Source organism: Protopterus annectens, chromosome 2.part1, assembly GCF_019279795.1.
Source record: "Protopterus annectens isolate FY-2018-M chromosome 2.part1, PAN1.0, whole genome shotgun sequence".
Classification (NCBI taxonomy): Eukaryota; Metazoa; Chordata; order Ceratodontiformes; family Protopteridae; genus Protopterus; species Protopterus annectens.
The window spans coordinates 280,947,839-280,961,431 of record NC_056729.1 but is presented as its reverse complement, the minus strand read 5'-3'; positions in this window follow the sequence as shown (position 1 = coordinate 280,961,431).

Here is a 13,593-nt window from a genome sequence, read left to right as displayed (position 1 = left end):
TGAGCGAGGCGGGGTTGGTTGGTTGTAGTTGACCACAATACTTATTTTTTTAAGGTATCTGGTGTTTAATTCAATGATGTATAATGTGATCCCACATCTAATGACTTCAATAATATTGCAAATGAAAGGATTGATATATATAGCTTGAAAACTTACTGTCTGAGGGTTTTATTGATCAAACCTATATGAGTTTCTTATGGTTAAATTCCCTATAATTCCAGCAGTGTTTGGTATACCAAAAATTCACAAGGAATGGTCTGATCCACCAATTTACCTTCAGTTTGTTGACCAACATGAATGTCGACATCCTGAAGCTAAATCACTCTACATCAGAAATGTGGACTTCCTTGTGTGCATGTGCCAAGGCTGTTTCTCAGCACATACAAATATTACTTAAAAAAAAAACAACGTTCCCACACACACACACACACACACATATATATATATATATATATATATATATATATATATATATATATTTTTTTTTTTAAACTCGGAAATCATGAAATCCCTCGGGAAAGGGGATATTCTCCTACTAAATGTAGTTGATTAATCAGATGATAATCAAACTCCCTGCCAACCAAACCAATGGAACCAGAGCTACCATAGAGGATAATCATTTCTTCATGTGATCATATAACTGAAGGATTGGCCACATGGATTGATGTAAAGTTAAAACTATTTTTTTCACAATGTTAATCATGTTTTAAGAGACTTATGGCATTTTCAGAACATTTGACAGGTATAAACATTAATGAACATACCTTAATGGTGACAGTTGATGTGAAAGATCTTTTTTTCAGTATCCCCTGTGACATTGGTCTTAATTAGTTTCCCAAAGACCTGGTGATGATCGCACCTTTTGACAATCCAGAGATTTGTTTGCTTCATGATGAAGTTGACCTTGTTTTAAATAATAATTTTATGTTTTTGAGGAAGAATATTTTCACCAGAAAAGAGATGTGGCCATGGGTGCAAAGTGTGCACCAGTTTATGCAAACGTAGTTATGTGGTACTGAGAGAAATATTTTGTCCTTGATTGTCCATTTAAGTACAAAATGTTACCATATTTATGATATTTGGATGATACTTTTTATTGTGGGATGGAGATGAGAATGAACTAAAAATATTTTTACTTATTAAAATGTTACAATTGACTTTATAATTTACTTTTCAATATAATAAATTAACCATGATTTTTTCAGATGTCAACATTTCAAAAAATGTAACTCTGGTTCAATCTGAATCTAATGTATATAGAAAACCTACCTATTCTAACAGTTTTTTTGTTTACATTTTATCACCCAAGACCCTATATGGATGGCAGAAGAAAGGGTTGGTCAAAGGTCAACTTATTATGCTTTCTAGACTAATTTCTGATCATGAAAGAAGAGTATGTTCTGTCTTCAATGTTTCTGGAGAGAGCATACCTCAAGGAACTTTTCCACAATTTAACCACTGAAATTTCCAGTAGGAGGGGGAGTGACTTTCCACCTATTTTTAAGCAACCTCATTTAGTTAGAAAAACAAATATCTAGCATGAGACTGTCAGTTTCAAAATCTGCTATGATTTTACTATTGACAACAATGACAGGCATTTGAAAAATATAATATGTCATAATTGGGACGTAACCATCAAGAATGATCCCCCAAACAAGTTTTGGGTGATGAGTCTTTGTGTATAAAAGGAACAGTAATCTTAAAGATAAGCTTGAAAGTAATTACAATAAGTCTGCCTCCTACTCAGGTAGTGTTAGAAAAATGATTATGTGTGGTTGTTGCAGCCGATGTATATTTATCAATGACGCAACTAATCTATCTGTACCAGGATATAAAAGGCCTATAGGTTGTGTAGGACATTATAATTGTGGAACAAATGGGGTGGTACATATTACCTCTTGTATATCCTGTGATAGTTTTTATACATGGAAGACAAAATGCTCACTTAGTCAAAGGATTTATAAGCATAATTATAGTATAAAAACAAAGATTCAACTAATGCCCTTAGTAAATATGCACAACAATGTACTAGTTTCAAAAGTTCATATTTTTCACATTAGAGCAAGTTTCTTATCTAGTATGAAGGAGGAAACTGTGAAAATTTGAGTTGTTGAGGCAATTGAGATTAAATTCTGGGGTATCTCTGGGTTTAAATAATGGTGTGTCTATTAATTGTGTTTTAAAAATGAGAGCTGCCAAACTATAAAACACTTTGGGCTGGATTCATGAATGTCTATACTATGTTTACACTAATTGTACATGATCTGCATTCAAGAAAATCCCTTACATTTTCTAGTCACTCAGAAAGATTACATTAAGCATACATATAGTCTACACTTTTTAGCAACCTTTATGAATTCTCCACAATATTTAAGGCTGCAATAAAATCAATAAGAAAATAAAATTAGGAGGAAGAAGATATGAGTTATGCTTGTGTTGTGTGTTCAATTAGAACAGTGTACACTTAGTATGGGTGTTAATGAATAGTATCTGTTTTATGTGTTTTTGTTTATTTTATCTGGTCTGCACCTTTAAGTGTTTAGTTACATAATTTCTTGGTCACAGGACTTAGAACTCTTGGTTTATATGGTCATTTAAATGTTTGTACAACACTGTGTGATTGTATTCTGAAGAAGTCTGTAATAAAAGAGAGATGGAAGCACTCAATTTCACTGGAAAACATTTGATCAGCATTCTTTTTGAGTATAGCTACCAACCCCAAGCCTGCCATGATAAACCATACCTCTGAAGGGATCAGAGTTTTCAAAAACTTGAAATTCATATTGGTGAGATGATATGATTGAATTTCTGAAAACATGAACACTAAAAAATAATCTACTTTTTTTATGGTTTTGTGCCATCCACACCCCCTTTGAATTATGCATACCAACTCCGAGATCACACTACATTGAGGAAAACACTAAATTTCCCAATCCTCATTGTACCATGATCTCCATTCAAAAGCTTCCAGTTTTCAGAAAATCGATCATGTCTTCTTGCTGATATGAATATCGAGTTTCTAAAAACATGATCAACTGATAGGGATCCCTCTGAGGATATTCTGGAGTCCTACATATTGGCTTTTGAGTGCTATTTCATATTAGACAACTAGAACAGAGCAGATTGAGCAAAAATGCTGTCTTTGTGTTGTTCAACTGACAGGAGAAGCATTGAAAAGGTACATGGACATGGAGGGAACTGGAAGAACATGCAATAAGATTTCATAACTGGCCTATTAATGCTGACAAATTGATAAGAGTACAAACACATGATTTAAAATCGGTCTATGTTCACACATCAAAGAAAAACTTCATTGAAAGACTATTCCATGAACAGTAATCCTTGAACTTTCATTGAAGAGTGAAATAATCATAAAAAAAATAATCAAAAGGTAACAGTTGGCCAACAGCAAAAAAGTAATCTATGAAGGTGGGAGGCTGCATCCTCCCCCCATGTGGGGAACTGCTTCCCCCACCCCCTAGCTATATATACCAACTCCAAGATTGCACTACAGTCGGGTAAAGGGCAAATTTTAAAAGGTTTTGTTTAGTTTACCTTATACAGTGTGGTACTTCCTTGTTATTGGCCAATTATTACCTTTTGATGATTTTTTATGATGATGTCACTCTTCAATGAAAGTGACATTCGTGGGCTACTGTTTGTGGACTAGCCATTAGATGATGTTTTTCTTCTATGTGTGATCATAGACCCATTTAAAACTTATTGTATAAGTGATGCATATATCCTAAAAAGCAATGGTAATTTGAAAAATGCTAGACATTTTAGCAATAAGCAAATTTAACAGAGCTTTGCCAATTCACATAAGAAAGTGGGTGTTCAAAGTGATCTCAAAAACTCCACCAAGTCAGTAATTTTTAGTAAAGTGATTATTACTTAATAACACAATATCAGGAATTCAGAAAAAACTATATTAAGTGTTGTGGTTAAAAGGGCATATTTCTGCAATGTGGTATTTTGCAGTTCAGTGACACATTAGCCACAATAAGGAGAGATCTTATAACTGTCCAATTTGCATGCCTCAGAGCTGCCATTAATTGAAGTGAGTGCAGATAAACACTATTTTGCAGTAGCTAACAGTGATGGCAGCCACATCATCTTAACAAAGGCACTCCATTCACGGTCTCACACACAGGCACACACACCACATACTCCATATCAGCCCCAGTGCTAAGTTAAACAGCCTCAGCTGTGTAAACGCGTTCCCACAGGCAGTTCTGAGGGAGAGCACATGGCTAATTAACATATGCCTTTCCCCAGAATGCCTCATTAGCATGGTGACAGAGGCAGCCTGCTCTAGTGCTGCATGTTCTTATGTTGTAGCACTGTGTTAGGGCTGTCTTTGAATCAGAAATGATCACCACAAGTATACAACTGATTTGCACCTCAGTATAACCTTTCTGAATTGGGCCCAGTGTTTTAAACTGAGTTGTTTGATTCTTTGTCTAAAGTTATAGTAAGGAATGTACCACCTTCTGTGTAACAAAAAAGCAACAGGTAATGTGCTAACTTATTTTAAATGTGAGGAGAGGATCAGATCACAATGTTAAGTTTTGTGCTGTCAATTCTGAAAATAAGTAGAAAAGCAAAAACTAAAATACGTGCTAGAAACAAGGTTGTTCCTATGGATAAAAAATACATATAGAATAATTTACTCTGCACTATGTTATTGTGTTATAGATAATTTACTGAAGTGCTGTATGTTTTAGCAGAAAACAAGGTTCACATTGCGCTAAACTCTGGAAGTAGTTTTGCACTTGTCAAAGTTCTAGTAGTATAAGCATATGATTAGCAATAACCAAAAAGTAGAGGTAATGTGCATTCATGGTGAGAGAAAATCATATCCTCCCACACATGGAGAAATTCAAATGTTTATAGGAAACTATTACATTATGTGGATGCAATGCTGGTTTGACTCATGATGTAATATTAGGAAACTTTTTCCCAATTTTAAGCACTGTGTAAATGTGGGAGAAGGGGGAACTCCATAGATATGTTGCGGCAGGTTGACATACTTGATACGGAAGATGTAAAACAGCAGATTGATTCACCCATTCAGTATAAGAATGGAGGGGGGACATGACAGTAACACTCATGTCCAGAATCAAAACCAGGAGAATGGAATTAGTATAGAAACTACAAAAATGACTAACATTTGGCTGTGGTTAGATAATGAAAGGGATCCTGCCTGTTATCTAAAGGATATTCCAATGACAGAACAACAGAAACCCAAAAGTATAAGATATATCAGTATAGGAATGGAAGGTGAACTAATAACCCTGAAGTAAGAATCAATATAAAACTAAAGACTTACTGGAAACAAAAGTAGGGCATCTATGTGAGGATAGTCTGAACAATGTGAGTATTAAAAGTGAACTAAATAGGAGATCACAGTGTTCTGAACCTTTTGCTATTGTCAAGGATAGAGCTCACATAAAAGCAGATTGTAAACTATTGATATTTGTAAATGAGGAAACAAGAAAATGTGAGGATAAATGTTGCTATGAGATACTCTGTAAAGAGGAAAGGTAACAGAGAAGGAAAAGAAAGAGAGTGTGACAGTCATGCTAAAGTAGAGGAAAGCAACATAAAAGTAAACAGAGCATTCAAGAGCAGAAGAGAGACAGTAAAGGCAGGAAAACAGAAGCTGCTTTTGGCTTAGCACTATATTTTGTAATGGAAACCTAGAAGAAGCTGTATTGCCAGTTTTTTTTTACAAAGGAATAACACCTTTCACCTTGAAGCAAATTACAGAAGAAAGTAACCCTGAGCTAGTGAACTTACAATCCATTTTAAAAAGGCACAATGGGACGATTGTAGTTTAAGTGGACCAAACAAGAACATAGCCAATGGAAAACATTTTCATCAATATGCTGCCACCATTACTTGTTACTCTTATTTTGAGTTACAATATGACCTTTTATATAGAGTAAATGAAGAGAAGAAAGAAATTCTGCACAAGTTACTTGTGCCACAATCTTACAAAGGCACCAGTAATGAAGCTACAACATAGCCATTTGTTAGGTCACCTGTAATGGACACAACTAACATTGTACTTGCCAGACATAACAAAAGATATCAAAAACATCGGTGCTTCTCATTTAGAATGTCAGAAAACTGCACTCTGTTCAGGATAGAAGTGTCCCTTAAACCTACTGCTTTTCAACATGGTTCTAAGGCAAAGAGAGGTGAAGCCCCTACCGTGAACTAGGTTCATAGGTTCATAGAAGATTACTAGATTTGCAGTTTAAGGGCCCTTACAAGCCTAGCCAGTAAAACTCAATTTTATCCAATATATGGCCACTAGAGGCAAGAGGATGGCATGGACTTGTGCCTGTGCATTGATTATCTTACAGATTGTCCCTGTTTGTAAGGGACATAGGCACTGCCCCAAGGTGTGACTTTGCAATTCCTCATCCATTGATCCACATTGCATTTGAACAGGGCCAGGGAAGAGCTCTACTTAACATGAATAGAATACCTGTTGCAAAGAAGGGGGCAATCTCTGAGACACATATCTGTTTCTCCAGCATGTTTTGTTTGAGTTACTGACTAAGTTTAGAGCCCTAGATTGGGAGACCCTCATGCTGTTTGACTTGTGGATGTGTAGCAGCTCCATCAGGGCTGAATTTGTGAGTGCCTTGTAGGTCAAGCATAGGTCACCCCTTAATAGTCGGGCATTTAGTCTATGTACATAGTTCATGTTATTTACACCCTATATTCGGTTTGTGAGAAACCTCTAAGGTCATTCCAGCTGCTGTAAATGCTTAGTGAAGTAAATGCCGAATTGAGCACTGTACTCAGTTATTGGTCTAATGAGGGCTGAGTACAGTGGGGCCATAATTTCTTTGGATCTGGATGGCATACCTTTACTTATAAGTTGTGCCACATAAAAGAATTTCTTCACCACTGTGGGCACATGGTGGTCAAAGTTCAGGGTACTAGCTATCTGTGTGCCTAGATCTCTCACCTCTGAGTCTACTTTAAGAGGTGTGCTATTGATGTTGTAATTTGCAGGAGCATTTGACTTCCCAAAGGGTATGATAATGCATTTTTTTGCATTTAGTTTTAGGCCATGGTTCTGGCATCAATCATTTGTCTAATCTAGACCATAATGAAGGGTATCTACATTGTTGAGGGATTCAGTGATTGCCCCCAGCTTGCAGTCTTTGGCATACTTTGTCATCCAGGTGTGGTCCTAGTACTGAGCTCTGTAGCACACCACTAGTAAATGGCCTCTTGTTTACAGTGGATTCACCCACTTTAATCATGTGTCCTGTCTGTTAGCCAGTTGGCTATCCAGCTGGTGACATAGGGATTTATGCCCAGTTTTGTGAGTTTATTTATAATACCCGAGTGGGAAACTATGTCAAATGCCTTGGCCAGGACAGTATATACTTACTGTTTTACCCTCGTCCATGGCCTTAGTGACTTCCTCAAAGATATCCACCAGAGTCAGTATGCATGACTTGCCCTTGACAAAGCCAAATTGAGTTGGGTCCAGTGTTTGGAGGTCACTTATGTCATTAATTATCAGGTCAATGATTATTCTTTCTATTGCCTTAAATATAAGACTAGTCAAATTTATGGGTCTGTAGTTTCCCGGGTCAGTAAATGGTCTCCCTTTATGCAGACAGATAACTTTTGCTGTCCTCCACTCTACTGGAGCAAAGCCAGTCCGAAGGCTGTGGTTAAACAGAGATCTTAATGGGCCTGATACATCCTGATTTAAGCTGTTTAACAGGCAACCTAGTATATTGTCAGGCCCCATTGAAGCAGTGGCAACTTGTTCTTTGGTGATAATTGGCAGTGGAGTGGTGCAGAGTATTTCTTGGGGCATACCTCTCAACCTCTTAGAGTAAGAAATCTGGACAAAACCATAAAAAAAGTTGTACAAATAGGGACAATTTTGAAATATTGCTATTACAAACTTTAAGTTGATAGAATAATAGGTTTTGCATTAGCATGGATTTTCTGAAGGGTTATAATGTCTAAAACTCAAATGTCTGTCATCATTTTCTAACTTCAGTCTTTAATGATTTGCCATTAATTTGCCAGAAAGCCACAATTTTATGAAAAACGGATCAAAAATATAAGGCAAAAATATGGACATTTGGTGAAAATCTGTACAGTTGAGAGGTATGCTTGGGGGAGAACTGGGAATGTTGGGGAGGTGAAATTTGAGCTGAATTTGTTGGCCAGCAGACTTGCTACATCTTCCATTTGAGTATAGGTCATGCCATCTACAGCTAATTCTGCACATTGTTGGGTGTTGCCCTTAAGATTGTGGTCATAATGGAAAAATGCTTTATGGTTATCCTTAGCTTTGGAGGCTATTTTTACCTCAGAGTCTGCTTTCAGAGACTTGACTAGTTCCCTGATTCACTTGGTTAGACTAATGATTGACTTATTTATTGCTCTGTTGTGAACATTCCCTCTATGTTCTCAACAGGATTTTCTTTCTTTCATTGTGCAACCTATTAATACCAGGGGTCCACCAAGGTGGCTTGTGTTTGTGATTTGATCTGGGTTTATTTCAGTCTGGTACTGCCATTACTATGAAGTTGTTTATATGATCATAGAGGGCTTTTGTGTACGCCTCTGCATAGGCAATCAGTAGCAAAGTCACCAAATGATGAGCAGCTCTGAAGTGGCAGTAGGTGCTTACCTTAGCTGGAAAGCACAACAATGGGCTCTAAGTACTTTTTTGCACTTCTTGTATGTACTGTGACTGTAGTTTACCAGTTTAAAAAAATGTACCGTCTGCTACTGCAGTAAGTAGGCTCTAGGCATACATGACCACTACCATGCAGGCCCAAAGAACAGGTTGTCATTGCGCTCTCTGAAGCTAAAAATACAGCTTCAGTGGGGCCTGACGATATACCAGGTTGCCTGTTAAACAGCTTAAATCAGGACTTATCAGGCCCATTAAGATCTCTATTTAACCACAGCCTCCAGACTGACTTTGTCCCAGTAGAGTGGAGGACATCAACAGCTATCTGTCTGCTAACCTTCTATGAGCCTTTGAACTTGTGTTTTCTAGGTTTGGAGGAGCTTGGAAACTAGCTATGCCATCCCTCAATGGAGGTAATTTACCTTAGATAAGTTCTTAAAGTTTTTGTGATTATTTGTGGGGGCTAGTCTTACCTTTATTTCAAGGGAGACCACTTTGTAATCTGATCTTACTAGTGAGGACATGACACTGGGGGGGGGGGGTGCAGTACTCTCCCATATTTGTGAGTACCAGATATAGGACATTTTTTTCACTTATTGGAACTGCAGACTAGCTGCTCCAGGGCATTTGAATTTACAAAGTCAAGAAATCTTTGGGTCTGCATGTTAGTGGTCGTGTACGCTTCCTAATTAATGGAGGGGAAGTTAAAATCACACGAGTATAGTATTGGGCTGAATGATGAGTGATTCTAGTAATTTCGTGTATGATGTATGGGTTTCCTGGTTCATAGTGGGGAACCTGTATTTATCAAGAAAATGGTAATGGATTTTCATATTGCTAGTTGGACATGGAGTAGCTCAAACATGTTATATTGTTTGACCAGCTTTGAGGTATGATTATACTTTATGTAGATGGATACACGTCCACCTTTTGTTCTTTCATGTTCAGTGGGTGGAGTGCATTCCAAGGCTTTGAGCCATGTTTCATTAATTGCACAGATATGAGCATTCTCTTAAGTAACGAAAGCTCCAGGGGATGCAGTTTTGTTGAAGCTCCTAGCATTGAGCAGTAACACCTTTAGTTTGTCCGAAGTAGCTTTTGTTATGTTGGAAGGTTTGTCTGTTTGACAATACCTAAAAAAGGCACTATAGGGCTGGATAATGTTTTGGCCAATATCCAAAAGCAGAGAGGTGACAGGCAAAGGCCATCCCTGGGAAAGTAGTGTGGCCTATCAACCATGTCCTCCCAGGCTGACAAGTATCGGTCCCCTTTGGAATGACACCAGGAACTAAGCCAATTGTTAAAGTCAATCATATTCTGCTGGTGTTGTGACATCATCCTTTATAATGTTGCTCAGTGCTAGGCTCATACCTGCCTGTGACACATATTCTGAGAGCCCAAGCATGTCTCTCTTCATATAGTCCAAGGAGGTACATCTCAGATCATTCATGCCCAAAAAGAATATGACTGAGTCATACTGATACTTAGGGGTAAGTGACTAATTGTTTGTGTGATCTGGCGAATCCTGGCACCTGACAGGCAACTAACTGTAACCTTCTCCTTATCCAGCCTGGTAAGAGGGACATCAGTGTGTCTCACAATGGAGACTCCTATGACCAGAAAATGGGGTCATGGAGTGTTTTGCCTTATGGGCTTCATAGCAGAAGCACAATGAGATGTGGTGCTATGCATTGTGATGGGAATTGTCTTATTTGTGTACATGCAGAGTTTCTGATGACTGAACCTAAGAAACCTTTGAGGTTTGGGTAAGTTACATGTGAGGACCTCTGCATATATTTGTCTATGTGTGTGGCCCTTTGTGAGTGTGGCGGTGATGTGTGTGAGTTGCGGACAACCTGTTTTTGCTTTTTTCTGTCTGTATGTAGTCTAGCCTCCAATGTCAATGTGCAAGGACATCTCTTATATACTGTATTTGCCTGTTTGGGAACTAAGTGGTTGTCAATGTACATAAGGCAATTGTTATATTGCCTCAATAAACCCATGTCCACCAAGCTGGATGCAGAGATAGCAGGAAAGTGCCTATATGTGGTTACAGGTACTAATGTATACTTAAAAGGATAGGAGTGGAGGGTGTTTGTCACCAGATGAGGGAAGGGTGCTTATGTTGTGCAATCTGCTGCTAACCTAACCAGCAATGCTGCCCAGTGCCAGATCAGATGCATTCTGAGAGGCAATAGTCCTGGGTGCTATAATAAGGTAACTAGCACAGTACCTTTTGCAGTATAATTACAATAAGTTATATTTCCAGATGTTTGCATCTGTACAGGGCATTGGCACAGTGAGCAGCTCCGTGCAAAAATGCCAAATTTATACCAGCACTGGAAATACAGAAAGCTGACTGAGTCCTCTGGCCAATACAATGACTACAGTTAGAGCCCTTTTCTGTAATTCCCAACTCAGGTAAACTAGATAAATACCTATAACCACTATATGAATAATCCCAGTCCTCTGAATGTAAAAGCACCATAAAGGAGTGAAATGTTACCACTAAAAAACTTAAAGATACAGATGCAGCAGTGTACTTTAAACAGCTTATAAAAGTGTGATTATTAAATAACATCACTTTGTAGAAATGAGTCAAGAGCCACTGAATTGTACAGAATTTATAAAGGCACTAAAAATAAGACAGAATCTATGTTCGGCTACTGAAAAAAAAAAATGAACAGCAAAATATTGAACAGAAAGCAGCAAAACTGACAATTACCAAACAATGACATCATCAAAAATAAATTCATCGAATGGCCATAGATGGCCAACAACCAGAAAATAATGCGATGCATAAGGTAAATGAAGGGAAATCTTTTAAATTTGCCCATCCCTCACTGTAGTGCAATCTCAGAGTTGGTATATATAGTTGGGGGGGGGTGTGAGGAGTGCAAACCCCCCACTTTGGTTGGTTGTGTTTGCGATGTTGGCAGACTATGGCCATTTGATGACTTTTTTTTGGTGATGTTGATCCTCTGTAATTGTCATTTCGCCGTCTTCTGTTCAATATTTCAGTGTTTGTTTTTTTATTTTTCAGTAACTGAACATAGACCTGATTAATAAGCCCACCAGCCAATAGAACAACTACATGCAGAAATCTCTATTGTGTTTCCCCAACCTATACAGACCAGACTACCACCCAGTGCCATTAGACTAAGAATGCACTGACCTCTTGATATAAAAATACAGAGCAGTTCTTGCTAGAGTATAAAAATACACTTCTTTATCCAACAACTATCTAGATAATGAATTCAGAGCAAGTAAATCAGTAGAGTAGACAATGAGAGGCAGAATGCACTTTTTTCAAAATAAGCACAAGGAAAGGCAAATAAATAATTCAATATATAAACAGCAGTGTAGAAAGGAAGGAACTTATAAAGCTCAATTTACAATAAGGGCGGGCAGCTTAAAATCATCAAGTTTAAAAAGTAGATCAAGAAATGGGAGGGTGGGCGGCAAAAATAACTAGCAGGGGTGACCAAAAGTGCTTGCAGTTTATGCAGGCTTTGAGTCTTATTAGAAAGTACCCATACATAGAAATTCCTTGTGTACTTAACTATCACTCAAGAAACAAATTAACCAATGAAAAAAACATGTAAAGTGTGCAGCCTAGATAATTTGTGTCTATCTCCCACATAGAACTAAAATACCAGGCTACACAGATTTCTTAAAACAGAAAACAAAATGGAGCAGGTAAAACATAAAGAAGCTCTATCAGTTTACGCAACTCGCAGACAAAAAATATCCTCACCCAGCAGGGAATTACCAGCAGTGGTTGTAGTTTTTGCAGGCTTGAGTCTTATCAGAAAAGACAAAAACCTAGAAATTCCCTGTGTATTTAAGTATCATTCAAGAAACAAATTAACCAATGGAAAAAAATAGGTGACTAGATTCAGCTAGTGGTTCTGGCACTGGAGTAACCAGACAGGAAGGGGTGGCATTAAGGTGTGTGGCCTGCTGACCCCCTCCTGGGGTGGATGAGAAGGGTTTGTGTGAAAGACTACAGCTGGGAGGAGAGGCATGACCACTTGGATGAAAAAACTTGGAGAACTGAGAAGACAGTGAAGATGTCCTCCACAGATAGTCCATTATGTGTACATCCCCAGCACCAAGTTGAGTGTGCAGAGTTAAACCTTAGGAGCAAATAAGAAATATTTGAACCTCTTTGATGGCTGAGCAGCAGCCACTCCTGCTTGATCCTCAGCTGTGAAAAGATAAAACAAAATGAGCCCAATGCCTATCATAAAGATGCCATTTGAACATACTGCTATAGAGATTGTGGGTTTACTAATGGAATGTAGCAATGGTTGTTAGCACATATTAATAATATTGGACTATGCTACTAAGTTTCCAGAAGCCTTGCCATTATGCAAAGCTGGTGTCATGACCCTTGCCACAGAACTGATACTGTTATTCTCCAGAGGTGTCATTCCTAAAGCAATACTTACTGAACAAGACACTTCCTTTGTAATACGGATGCTGCATCAGTTGTATCAGTGCTTTATGGTCAAACAATTGAAGATATCGGTTTACTATTGACAGACTGCTGGGATTGGTACAAAGATTCAATGAAACATTGAAGCCCAATCTAAGTAAAGTTATTGAGATTGACAGTAGAAAGTAGGACCAGGTGTTGCTTGATTTACTGTTTGCAATCCCAGATTTGAACTCTTGTATGGCAGGTATCCTGAATGACTGTTTGACACTGTTAAGAAAACTTGGGAAGTAGATAAGACACCATTTAATATTGTGATAGAGCACTATGTTAGTTTGCAGGATAGACTAAACCTGGTGATGCCCACAGTAAATGAACACATGCAGACATCCCAGGAGATGCAACAGTGAGTTTATAATAACAATGCCTGACTTAGAGAATTTAACCTCATAGAGGATCA